Source organism: Bos indicus, chromosome 2 (genome assembly GCF_029378745.1).
Source record: "Bos indicus isolate NIAB-ARS_2022 breed Sahiwal x Tharparkar chromosome 2, NIAB-ARS_B.indTharparkar_mat_pri_1.0, whole genome shotgun sequence".
Taxonomy (NCBI): domain Eukaryota; kingdom Metazoa; phylum Chordata; class Mammalia; order Artiodactyla; family Bovidae; genus Bos; species Bos indicus.
In genome coordinates, this window is record NC_091761.1 from 5,478,869 (window position 1) to 5,490,953 (window position 12,085).

Genomic DNA, 12,085 nt, shown 5'->3' on the forward strand with positions numbered 1-12,085 from the left:
TTCCAACTCTCTACTTACCTGCTGTGGCTCCTCAGACCTTCCTGGAGTCATGCTCCCCAGCCTTCCAAAGCACATGTGACAGTAAGACTGAGCACCTCTGGCTGCCTCCTCTGTCTGACATCACTTACTGCTGAGTCAGCCTTCAGTGTGTGCTGTCTCACTCTCTCATATCTAATCAAGTGGCAGTAATGCTGGGATGTTAAACAGGCTGCCGGCAGTATTACTGTTAGAAATGGAGGCTAGAATTTTATGGGGACAAGAATTATAAAGATGTCAGGGACTTCCCTGGTGGTCCAGTGGTTAGAACTCCACTCCCTGCTTTTACTGCAGAGGTCCTGTGCTTGATCTTCAGTCAGGGAACTAAGATTCCCACAAGCTGCAAGGCACAGCCAATTTTTTTTTTTTTTTAATTATAGACCTTAAAAAGGTTAGGAGATGAGGGAGGAGTTAAATGGGTCAGATCACCAACAGGAAAAGAGGGACAATCTCCGGAGAGATCTTTCCTAATGCTAAGCAAGAAAACTCCTAGGTGGCTGCAAAGAGAATACTAGAAGCAACGGAGAAATACTGAAATCTGAGTGGCTGTAAGTGTGTCTCTGTGTGTGTGTGTGTGTGTGCATGCGCACACGCATATGCACATAAGCCTGTGTAGATTGGAGGGGGTGTGCCCAGAATGATCTCACTGATCCAAAATCTTTCTTACACCAACTTCCAGTTCAGCTGATTTTCTTCAACCTTGCTTTCCTACCTATAAAGGTAGGAGGCTACCTTTATAAATTATTAAATTGTTTAAAAACTAAAATATGTCCTATATTGTCATTCTAACAATTTATTTTGGAAATGTTTAAGACAAGCAGTTGCAGAAAATATTGCAAAGAGTTTCTGGGTAACTAATATCACCCCAGTGATAGTATCTCCTATAACCATAGTAACATGTCAAATCCAGAAAATTCACAGTGGCTCAATGCTGTTTACTTACATACAGACCTTATTTGGTTTTACCAGTCTTTATTCACATACACTCTTTTTAGGGGGTAAAATTTGAAGTGTTACCACATTTGTGGATTTCTATAACCGTTGCCACAATCAGAATCCAGAACTGTCCCGATAACAAGGAAGAAACTTTTTCGTGTTACACTTAAAAAACCACCTCAATAATCACACCCTCTTCCAGTCCTAAGGCTTTGAAACCACTGATCAATCCTCCAATCACTGCAGTTTTGTCACGTTGAGAGTGTCGTCCAAAATGCAATCCATGTGACCCCACTGCGTGTTTTCGATAGGTGATGTTCCGGGGGTCCTCTCACTGCCGTCTCCTTTCTGTCTGAAGTTCATTTAGCCATTCTCGTGGAGCAGGTGTGCTGCTAACAGATTCTCTTACCGTTCCTTCACCTTCCTTCCTGAGGGATACATTTTACTTGGTAAAGAATTCTGGGCTGACAGTGCTTTTCTTTCAGGACTTGAAAAATCTTTACCTCTTCCTTCGACTGTCCTTCAAGTTTCTGAGGAGAAATCTGCTGTCGTTTGAATCATTATTTCTCAGTAATCCATTGTTTCTCTCTAGCTGTGGCAGCTTTACAAGAGTTTTCCTTTGTCCTACGTTTTCAGAAGTTTGATTATGATGTATCTGGGTGTGAAGGCCTTAAAATGTATTCTATTTAGGGTTCACTCAGTTTTCTGAATCTGGAAGCTTATGTCTTTCACCAAATTTGAGCCACTGTTTTTTCAAATGTTTTTCTGCTCAGTATCCTGTTTCTTCTTTGGAAACTTTGATAATGTGAATGTCAGATCTTCTGTTACTATCCCACAAGTCCGGGGGATCTATTCATTTTACTAAAAATCTCTTTTCTTTCTGGTGCTCATATTTATCATTTCTATTGCTCTAAGTTCACTGATACTTCTGGCACCCCATTTCACTATTGAGCCATTGTTTTAATTATGTTTTTTATTTTTTATACTTTACATTGCTTTCACATCTTGGGGCCCTTGCTGACCAGAGAGAGACTGGCCCTCCCAGAGCTAACTAATTCCTTCAGAGAGCAAATGACACTCCTTCACGTGCTTTTCATATTGCAAACCAACCACTCCAGAGCCCATATCCCAACAACCTTTCTCACCTAACATTCACACATCAAGCCAGTATTTCCCCTGCCCTAAATCAGCACCCCTGGGCCAAGTACTAGACAAGCAGAGACCACCACTGTGACCCAGTGGCTATGAAAACTCTCCAGTCCTTACAGCCACTATGGAGAACAGTGTGGAGATTCCTTAAAAAGCTGGGAATAGAACTGCCGTACGACCCAGCAATCCCACCGGCTGGGCATACACACCAAGGAAACCAGAACTGAAAGAGACACAAGTATCCCAATGTTCCACTATTTACAATAGCTAGGACATGGAGCAACATAGATGTCCACTGGCAGATGAATGGATAAGTTGTGGTACATATACACAATGGAATATTACTCAGCTATAAAAAAGAATGCATTTGGCTCAGCTCTAATGAGGTGGATGAAACTGGAGCCTGTTATATGGAGTGAAGTAAGCCAGAAAGAGAAACACCAATACAGTATGTTAATGCATATATATGGAATTTAGAAAGATGGTAACGATGACCCTATATGTGAGACAGCAAAATGGATACAGATGTAAAGAACAGACTTTTGGAGTCTGTGGGAAAAGGCAAGGGTGGGATGATTTGAGAGAATAGCATTGAAACATGTATATTACTGTATGTGAAACAGATGACCTGTTTTACAATAAAATAAATTTTATTTATTAAAATAAATAAATTAAAACACACACACACACAACTATCCAGTCTTAAGATTGCTCAAACTTGCCTGCTCCTTCCTTCTTTTGGAAGCCAAAATGGCTTGTGTCCATGCTGGCACTTTTTCATCTAGCCCTGCATGGCACGACATGTCCCTTAAATAAACTCTTCTTTCAATAGCACTGACCTCTCCATATCCTCACTCAGTTACCTTGGTAAATTAAACCCTGGGTACTATCAAAACACCCACCAATGTGTTTTTATTTCAGTTTTTATATTTTTAAATTATAAAATTCCCAGTTGGTTCTTCTTTATATCTTATATAAATATTTTCTAAGGTTTTCTGTTTTTTTTCCCCCACTTGATTCAGGAGCATGTGTGATAGCTTATTAGAACATTTAATAACTGCTTTAAAATTTCTGCCCAATAATTCCAACATCTGTGTCATCTTGGTGTTGGTAACTCTTGATTGTCTTTTCTTACTTGAGTTGAAATGTTCCTAATATGATGAGTAAGTTTGGACTATATCCTGAGCATTTTTTATTAGGGTGGCCAAAAAATTCATTTGAAATTTTTGTAAGATGGTATTGAACAACCTGAAGGAATTTTTGGCCAACCCAGTATTATAAGACTCCGGTTCTTATGTACATTTCCTAGTTTAGTATTTAGTTAACCTGTTTATATTCAGAATGCATATCCTAGCCTATGTTTGTGAACTGTGGTTCAAATTCAGTTTATGTGGCTTCTGCAGAACCATTGCTCATTCTAATCCTCAGACCCTGTGAACATGTTCCCTTATTCTTATATGGAATATCTTTTTATATGGAAAATATATTCTTATTACATTCTAATATATTCTTATATGTTCCCATGGTAAAAGAGACTGCAAGTGTGATTAAGGATCTTGGTTATATTGGATTTTCAGGTAGGCCCAATGTAACCACATGTGTCTTTATAAGAGTAAGATAAAAGGGTCAAAAAAAGGAGGGGAGATGTGATCACAGGGTTGGAGTGCTTTGCTTTAAAGATGGAGGAAAGGGCAATGAGCCAAACCATGTAGGAAACCTAAAAACTGGGGAGGAAAAACAAGGAAACAGACTCTGCAGACAGAATGCAGCTCGGTGGACACCTTGGTTTTAGATGCATTCGGCTTTCTGATCTCCAAAACTGTAAGATAATACATTTGTGTTTTCTTAAGCCACCAAAATTGTCGTGATTTGTCATAGCAGCAACAGGAAGCTAATATAGTCAGCATTTTGCCACCCAGCTCCATCACTGCAGCACCACTGGGGCATGGCTTTTTCATAGTGTTCTGTCTCAAGAACAGGCAAGTTACCAATAACTTAGTGGTTTAAAAGAGCATACATTTATTATTTCGTAGTTTCTCTGAATCAAGAGTCCTGTAGGTCAGAAGGCTAAAATCAAGATGTGGGCAAGTTATTATTTCCACTTAGAGGTTCAAGTACCGAAAGACCTGCTCCCAACTCCTTCCCATTGTTGACAGAATTCACTTCTTTGCAGTTCTAAGACTGTGATCCCCATCGCCTTGCTAGCCGTCACTGGGGACCAGGCTAAGCTCCTAGAGGCCATTCTCATGTCCTTGCCACGTCTTAGGACCCCTGTCGGAGCAAAAGAGATCCTCCCCCGTGTTGGATCCCTCTGACTTTCTCTTCTACCACGACCCAGAAAAAATTCTTGACTTTTAAAAGACGCATCAGGATCACCTGTATAATCTCCATGTCTTAAGATCAACCATAGCATAGAGCAGAGCCTAATCACAGAGGTAAAGTGATATTCCTAGTTCCAGGTCAGAGCATCACTGGTAGGAAATCTGGGGTGATATCTTGGAATTCTGCCTACAGCATACAGCTAAAAGATTTCTGTTTTATAGCTGCCCAGAGTAGGATTTTCTTGGGGATTTTTTTTGTTCCTTCCCACTGGTATTGCCATGTTGCAAACTTCTCTCACACACAAACCTAGATATATACAGGGCAAGTAAAACCTCAGGAAAAGAAGAGAAGCTAAGGTAAAGGAGAAAAGCAAAGATATACCCTTTGGAATGCAGAGTTCCAAAGAATAGCAAGGAGAGATAAGAAAGTCTTCTTAAGTGATCAGTGCAAAGAAACAGAGGAAAACAATAGAATGGGAAAGACTAGAGATCTCTTCAAGAAAATTAGAGACACCAAGTGGACATTTCATGCAAAGTTGGGCACAATAAAGAACAGAAACAGTATGGACCTGACATAACTAGAAGATATTAAGAAGAGGTGGCAAGAATACACAGAACTATACAAAAAAGATCTTCATGATCCAGATAACCACAATAGTGTGATCACTCACCTAGAGCCAGACATCCTGGAATGCAAAGTCAAGCAGGCCTTAAGAAGCATCACTACCAACAAGCTAGTGGAGGTGATGGAATTCCAGTTGAGCTCTTTCAAATCCTAAAACATGATGCTTTGAAAGTGCTGCACTCAATATGCCATTTGGAAATTTGGCAAATATGGCAAATTTGGAAAACTCAGCAGTGGCCACAGGACTGGAAAAGGTCAGTTTTCATTCCAATCCCAAAGAAAGGCAATGCTAAAGAATGCTCAAACTACCATATAATTCCACTCACCTCACATAGTAGTAAAGAAATGCTCAAAATTCTCCAAGCCAGGCTTCAGCAGTACGTGAACCGTGAACTTCCAGATGTTCAAGCTGGATTTAGAAAAAGCAGAGGAACCAGAGATCAAATCGCCAACATCCATTGGATCGTAAAAAAGCCAAGAGAGTTCCAGAAAAACATCGACTTCTGCTTTACTAATTACGCCAAAGCCTTTGACTGTGTGGATCATGACAAACTGTGGAAAATTCTTCAAGATCTGGAGATACCAGACCACTTTACCTGCCTCCTGAGAAGCCTGTACGCAGGTCAAGAAGCAACAGTTAAAACCGGACGTGGAACAATGAACGGACTGGTTCCAAATTGGGAAAGGAGTACATCAAGGCTATATTTTGTCACCCTGCTTATTTAACTTTTTGCAGATTACACCATGGGAAATGCCAGGCTGGATGAAGCACAAGCTGGAATCAAGATTGCCAGGAGAAATAACAATAACCTCAGATATGCAGATGACACTACCCTTATGTCAGAAAGTGAAGAACTAAAGAGCCTTTTGATGAAAGTGAAAGAGGAGAGTGAAAGAGTGGCTTAAAATTCAACATTCAGAAAACTAAGATCATGGCATCCTGTCTCATCACTTCATGGCAAAGAAATGGGGAAACAATGGAAAGAGTGAGAGACTGTATTTTGGGAGGCACCAAAATCACTGCAGATTGTGACTGCAGCCATGAAATTAAAAGACGCCTGCTCCTTGCAAGAAAGCTATGACCAACATAGACAGCATATTAAAAAGCAAAGACATTACTTTGCCAACAAAGGTCCATCTAGTCAAAGCTACGGCTTTTCCAGTAGTCATGTATGGATGTGAGAGTTGAACCATAAAGAAAGCTGAGCACCCAAGAATTGATGCTTTTGAACTGTGGTGTTGGAGAAGACTCTTGAGAGTCCCTTGGACTGCAAGGAGATCCAACCAGTCAATCCTAAAGGAAATTAGTCCTGAATATTCATTGGAAGGACTGATGCTGAAGCTGAAACTCCAATGCTTTGGCCACCTGATGCGAAGAACTGACTCATTGGAAAAGACCCTGATGTTAGGAAAGATTAAAGGCAGGAGGAGAAGGGGACGACAGAGGATGAGATGGTTGGATGGCATCACCGACTCGATGGACATGAGTTTGAGCAAGCTCCCGGAGCTGGTGATGGACAGGGAAGCCTGGTGTGCTGTAGTCCATGAGGTCGCAAAGAGTCGGAAACAACTGAGCAACTGAACTGAACTGACTGAAAAAACGGAGGAAAGCTATTCCTCAGATCTCACATATTCTCACTAATTCATTTTTTTGTGTGTACTTTTCAGATCTTCCGGGAGGTGTTTTGTTAAGGGTTTGTTTATTATTTCTTTTGTTGTTGTTAAGTGTATTCAGTTTACAATACTGTGTTAGTTTCATGTGTACAGCAAAGTGATTCAGTTATGAACACACGCACACAAATTCTTTTTCAGATTCTTTCCCATTGTAGTTACTGCAAAATATTAAGTATATTCCCTGTGCTATACAGTAGGTCCTTGTTGTTTACCTATTTTACATATAGTAATGTGTATATGTTAATCCCAAGCTCCTAACTTATCTCTCCCCCCTTATTCAGGGTTTTTTTTGTTATTATTGTTGTAGTTATTAGTAGGAGGTAGGCCCTTTTCCCATCTTGTCTGGAACAAAAGCCTTTCTTACATTTTAGTTCTGCTAGATATTAGAAAGATGAAAAGCATTAAATTAAGAGGAAACACCTCTGAGCTGAAGTCAGGAAACTTGAGTTCTGATCCAGATTCTCCTATTGACTGGTACAGTGGTTTAATGTGTGTGTATGAGCCCCAGGAGAATGTGAGAAGTGAACATTAGAAATTTTATTTACAATCATTTTACTTTATCCATTAGATTATTATATTCTGGTGTGTGTTTTGTGATATGACATGCCAGTTCATATATATGTTGTTGTTGGTGGTGGTTTAGTCATTAAGCCGTGTTCGACTCTTGTGACCCCATGGACTGTAGCCTGCCAGGCTCCTCTGTCTGTGGGATTCTCCAGGCAAGAATACTGGAGTAGGCTGCCATTTCCTTCTCCAATATATGTATATTTATTTAACTATATATGTACTTATATATATGTTAGTATATACATATATAGATGGTGGATGCTCTAATTGTCTTAAGTATGCTTTGATTTAGGGTGAATCCCCTCAACATGGAACAGATTTTAACTATATTCGTCAATTAACAGTCTTTTATGTCTCTTTAGTTGAGAATATAATTCTTAGCTCAAATAATGCTTCCTACATTTCTTAGAACCTTCATATGGAAAATGATCAAATGACTGTGAATTATTCCTAGAAAATAACTCTTTAAGAATAAAACCCAAGTTCATAAGAGGGTAATATAAGAGCATCAAGATGGTGGTTTAAGGGACTTCCTTGGTGATCCAGTGGTTAAGAATTTCGCCTTCCAATTCAGATTCGATCCCTGACTGAGAACTAAGATCCTGCTTGCTGTGGGGTAACTAAGCCTGTGCGCTGTGACTACTGAGCCCAAGAGCCACAACTAGAGAGAAACCTGAGCACCACAACTGAAGATCCCACGTGGTGCAACGAAGACCTGAAACTAAGATCTGATGCAGCCTAAATAAATAAACGTTTGAAAAGAGATTATTTTTTTTTAAGTAAATTTAAAAAAACATGGTGGTTCAAGATGGTGATATAGAAATACCTGAACTCACCTCCTCCCATGAACACATCAATCTAAAGCTATATTTGGAAAAACTTCCTCCGAAAAAAAAAAGAAACAAACCCTGAAAACTAGCAAATGAGAGAAGACCTACATCTCAGTTAGGGACACAATCTCACTTTAAGCCCCACCCTCAGCACAGCTATCCAGAGTATGGAGGGACCTCAAACCCAGAGCTTGAGAAGCAACTCTGAGAAGCAGAAAGTTTGTATTGCTCATCAGCACCCCAACTTTTAAGATCTGTGCTCAAGAGACAGCCTCAAAGCTTCTAGCTTTAAAAACCAACAGGGCTTGCATTCACAAGACCCACCGGCTATAGTGATCTGAAGAATGGCTCTTAAAGGGCTCACTTGTCCCCATGACCCAGGGCAGCAGTCATCCACTTTGTGAGGGAGAAGCTCATTAGCTTGTCTGGGAAAATTGACTTGGGGCTTTCCAGTTGGTGCTAGTGGTAAAGAACCCCACTGCCAATGCAGGAGACAAAAGAAACACAAGTTTGATCCCTGGGTCGGGAAGATCCCCTGGAGGAGGGCATGGCAGCCCACTCCAATATCCTTGTGTGGAGAATCCCATGGGCAGAGGAGTCTGGTGGGCTATGGTCCATAGGTCACAGAGTTAGACACGACTGAAGTGACTTAGCACACATGCACAGGCATTGATCCGAGGGGCAGGCATCTGATTTAACACAGGTTTGGGACCCACAGAGGTGCTCTCCAGGAAAGGAGTGTCATCTTTGCACTTACTCTTGGGCTCTCTCCCATCGGTGGACGCCATCTTTGTTGTTGTTTTATTTTGTAATTTAAGGTTTTTTCCCCTTTCCTTTAGCCAGTGGGTGCCATCTCTACCCTGCCTACCTCACTTGAGCGAGTGGGTGCCAACTTTGCACCTTCCCTTTTTGGTCTCCATAGCGCCAGTATCTCCCAAAGGGGAGCTTTGATACATGTCTTGTGTCCTGGGTTTACATCAGTTTTTCCTTCTGCCTGGTGGCTCAGCTGGGAAAGAATCCTCCTGCAATGCGGGAGACCTGGGTTTGATCCTTGGGTTGGGAAGATCCCCTGGAGAGGGGAAAGGCTACCCACTCCAGTATTCTGGCCTGGAGAATCCCATGGACTGTACAGTCTGCCTGGTCGCAGAGTCGGACACAACTAAGCAACTTTCACTTTACTTGTGCCACCAGGGGTTACCTCTGCATAACTTGGCTCTGTTGGCTAGTGGGACTCACAATAGAAGAAGAATTTTTGTGTGTTTTTTTAAGTTTTTTAGAAATTTTAATCTATTACGTTTACTGTAATCACTGGACTACTTGATTTTTTTCACTGACACATTCTTTCAATTTATTTTCATTCTTATTTTCAAAAATCTTTCATTTTTAATTGGAAAGTGAAAGTTGCTCAGTTTTGTCCAGCTCTTTGCCACCCTATGGACTATACGGTCCATGGAATTCTCCAGGTCAGAATACTGGAGTCGGTAGCCTTTCCCTTCTCCAGGGGATCTACCCAACCCAGGTCTCCCGACTTGCAGGAGGATTCTTTACCAGTTGAGCTACCATGGAAGCAGAGGATAATTGCTTTACAATGTCGTGTTGGTTTCTGCCACACATCAACACAAGTCAGCCATAGGTATACATACATCCAGGACTTCCTCAGCGGCTCAGCGCTAAAGAATCTGCCTGCAAAGCAGGAGATGCAGGAGACACAGGTTCCATCCCTGGATCAGGAAGATCCCCTGGAGGAGGGTGTGGCAACCCACTCCAGTACTGCCTGAGAAATTCTGTTGACAGAGAAGCCTGGAGGGCTGCAGTCCATGGGGTTGCAAAAGAGTAGGACATAACTTCACAAATAAACAACACAATATATACATATTTCAAAGCTACTCTCTCAATTTGTCCTATTCTCTCTTTCCCCTGCTGTGTCTATAAGTCCATTCTTTATGTCTGCACCTCTATTGCTGCATCTCTATTTGCTCTGCAAATAGGTTCATCAGAATCATTTTTTTAGATTCCATTTATAGGCATTAATATATTTGTTTTTGTCTTTTTGACCTACTTCACTCTGTGTAACAGGCTCTAGGTTCATCCACCTCATGAGAACCGACTCAAATTTGTTCCTTTTTGTGGCTGAGTAATATTCTATCTAGAAATGGTATGGACCTAACAGAAGCAGAAGATATTAAGAAGAGGTGGCAAGTATACACAGAAGAACTACACAAAAACGATCTTCACAACCCAGATAACCATGATGGTATGATCACCCACCTAAAGCCAGACATCCTGGAATGCAAAGTCAAGTGGCCCTTAGGAAGCATCACTACGAACAAAGCCAAAGGAGGTGATGGAATTCCAGTTGAGCTATTTCAAACCCTAAAACATGATGCTGTGAAAGTGCTGCACTCAATGTGCCAGCAAATTTGGAAAACTCAGCAGTAGCCACAGGACTGGAAAAGGTCAGTTTTCATTCCAATCCCAAAGAAAGGCAATGCTAAAAAATGCTCAAACTACCGCATGATTGCACTCATTTCACACACTAGTAAAGAAATGCTCAAAATTCTCCAAGCCAGGCTTCAATAGTATGTGAACTGTGAAATTCCAGATGTTCAAGCTGGATTTAGAAAAAGTAGAGGAAGTGAACTGAAGTGAAGTCACTCAGTCGTGTCCGACTCTTTGCCACCCCATAGACAGTAGCCTACCAGGCTCCGCTGTCCATGGGATTTTCCAGGCAAGAATACTGGAGTGGGCTGCTGGATTTAGAAAAAGTAGAGGAACTAGAGATCAAATTGCCAACATCCATTGGATCATAAAAAAAGCAAGAGAGTCCCAGAAAAACATCTACTTCTGCTTTATTGACTATGCCAAAGCCTTTGACTGTGTGGATCACAGCAAACTGTGGAAAATTCTTCAACAGATGGGAATACCAGACCACCTTACCTGCTTCCTGAGAAATCTGTATGCAGGTCAGGAAGCAACAATTAGAACTGGACATGGAACAACAGACTGGTTTCAAATTGGGTAAGGAGCATATCAAGGCTATATTTTGTCACCCTGCTTATTTAACTTATATGCAGAGTACATCATGCGAAATGCTGGGCTGGATGAAGCACAAGCTGGAATCAAGATTGCCAGGAGGAATATCAATAACCTCAGATACGCAGATGACACCACCCTTATGGCAGAAAGTGAAGAAGAACTAAAGAGCCTCTTGATGAAAGTGAAAGAGGAGAGTGAAAAAGCTGGCTTCAACCTCAACATTCAGAAAACTAAGATCATGGCATCCAGGCCCATCATTTCACGGGAAATAGATGGGGAAGCAATGGAAACAGTGAGAAACCTCATTTTCTTGGGCTCCAAAATCACCTCAGATGGTGACTGCAGCCATGAAATTAAAAGAAGCTTGCTCTTTGGAAGAAAAGCTATGACCAACTTAGACAGCATATTAAAAAGCAGAGACATTACTTTGCCAACAAAGGTCCATCTCGTCAAGGCTATGGTTTTTCCAGTAGTCATGTATGGATGTGAGAGTTGGACTATAAAGAAAGCTGAGCACCGAAGAATTGATGCTTTTGAACTGTGGTGTTGGAGAAGACTCTCAAGAGTGCCTTGTACTGCAAGGACATCCAACCAGTCCATCCTAAAGGAGATCAGTCCTGAATATTCATTGGAAGGACTGATGCTGACGCTGAAACTCTAATACTTTGGCCACCTGATGGGAAAAACTGACTCATTGGAAAAGACCCTGATGCTGGGAAAGATTGAAGGTGGGAGGAGAAGGAGATGACAGAGGATGAGATGGTTGGATGGCATCACCAACTCGATAGACAGGAGTTTGAGTAAGTTCTGGGAGTTGGTGATGGACAGGGAGGTCTGGCGTGCTGCAGTCCATGGGGTTACAAAGAGTAGGACACAACTGAGCGACTAAACTGACGGCCCCATTTGAGATT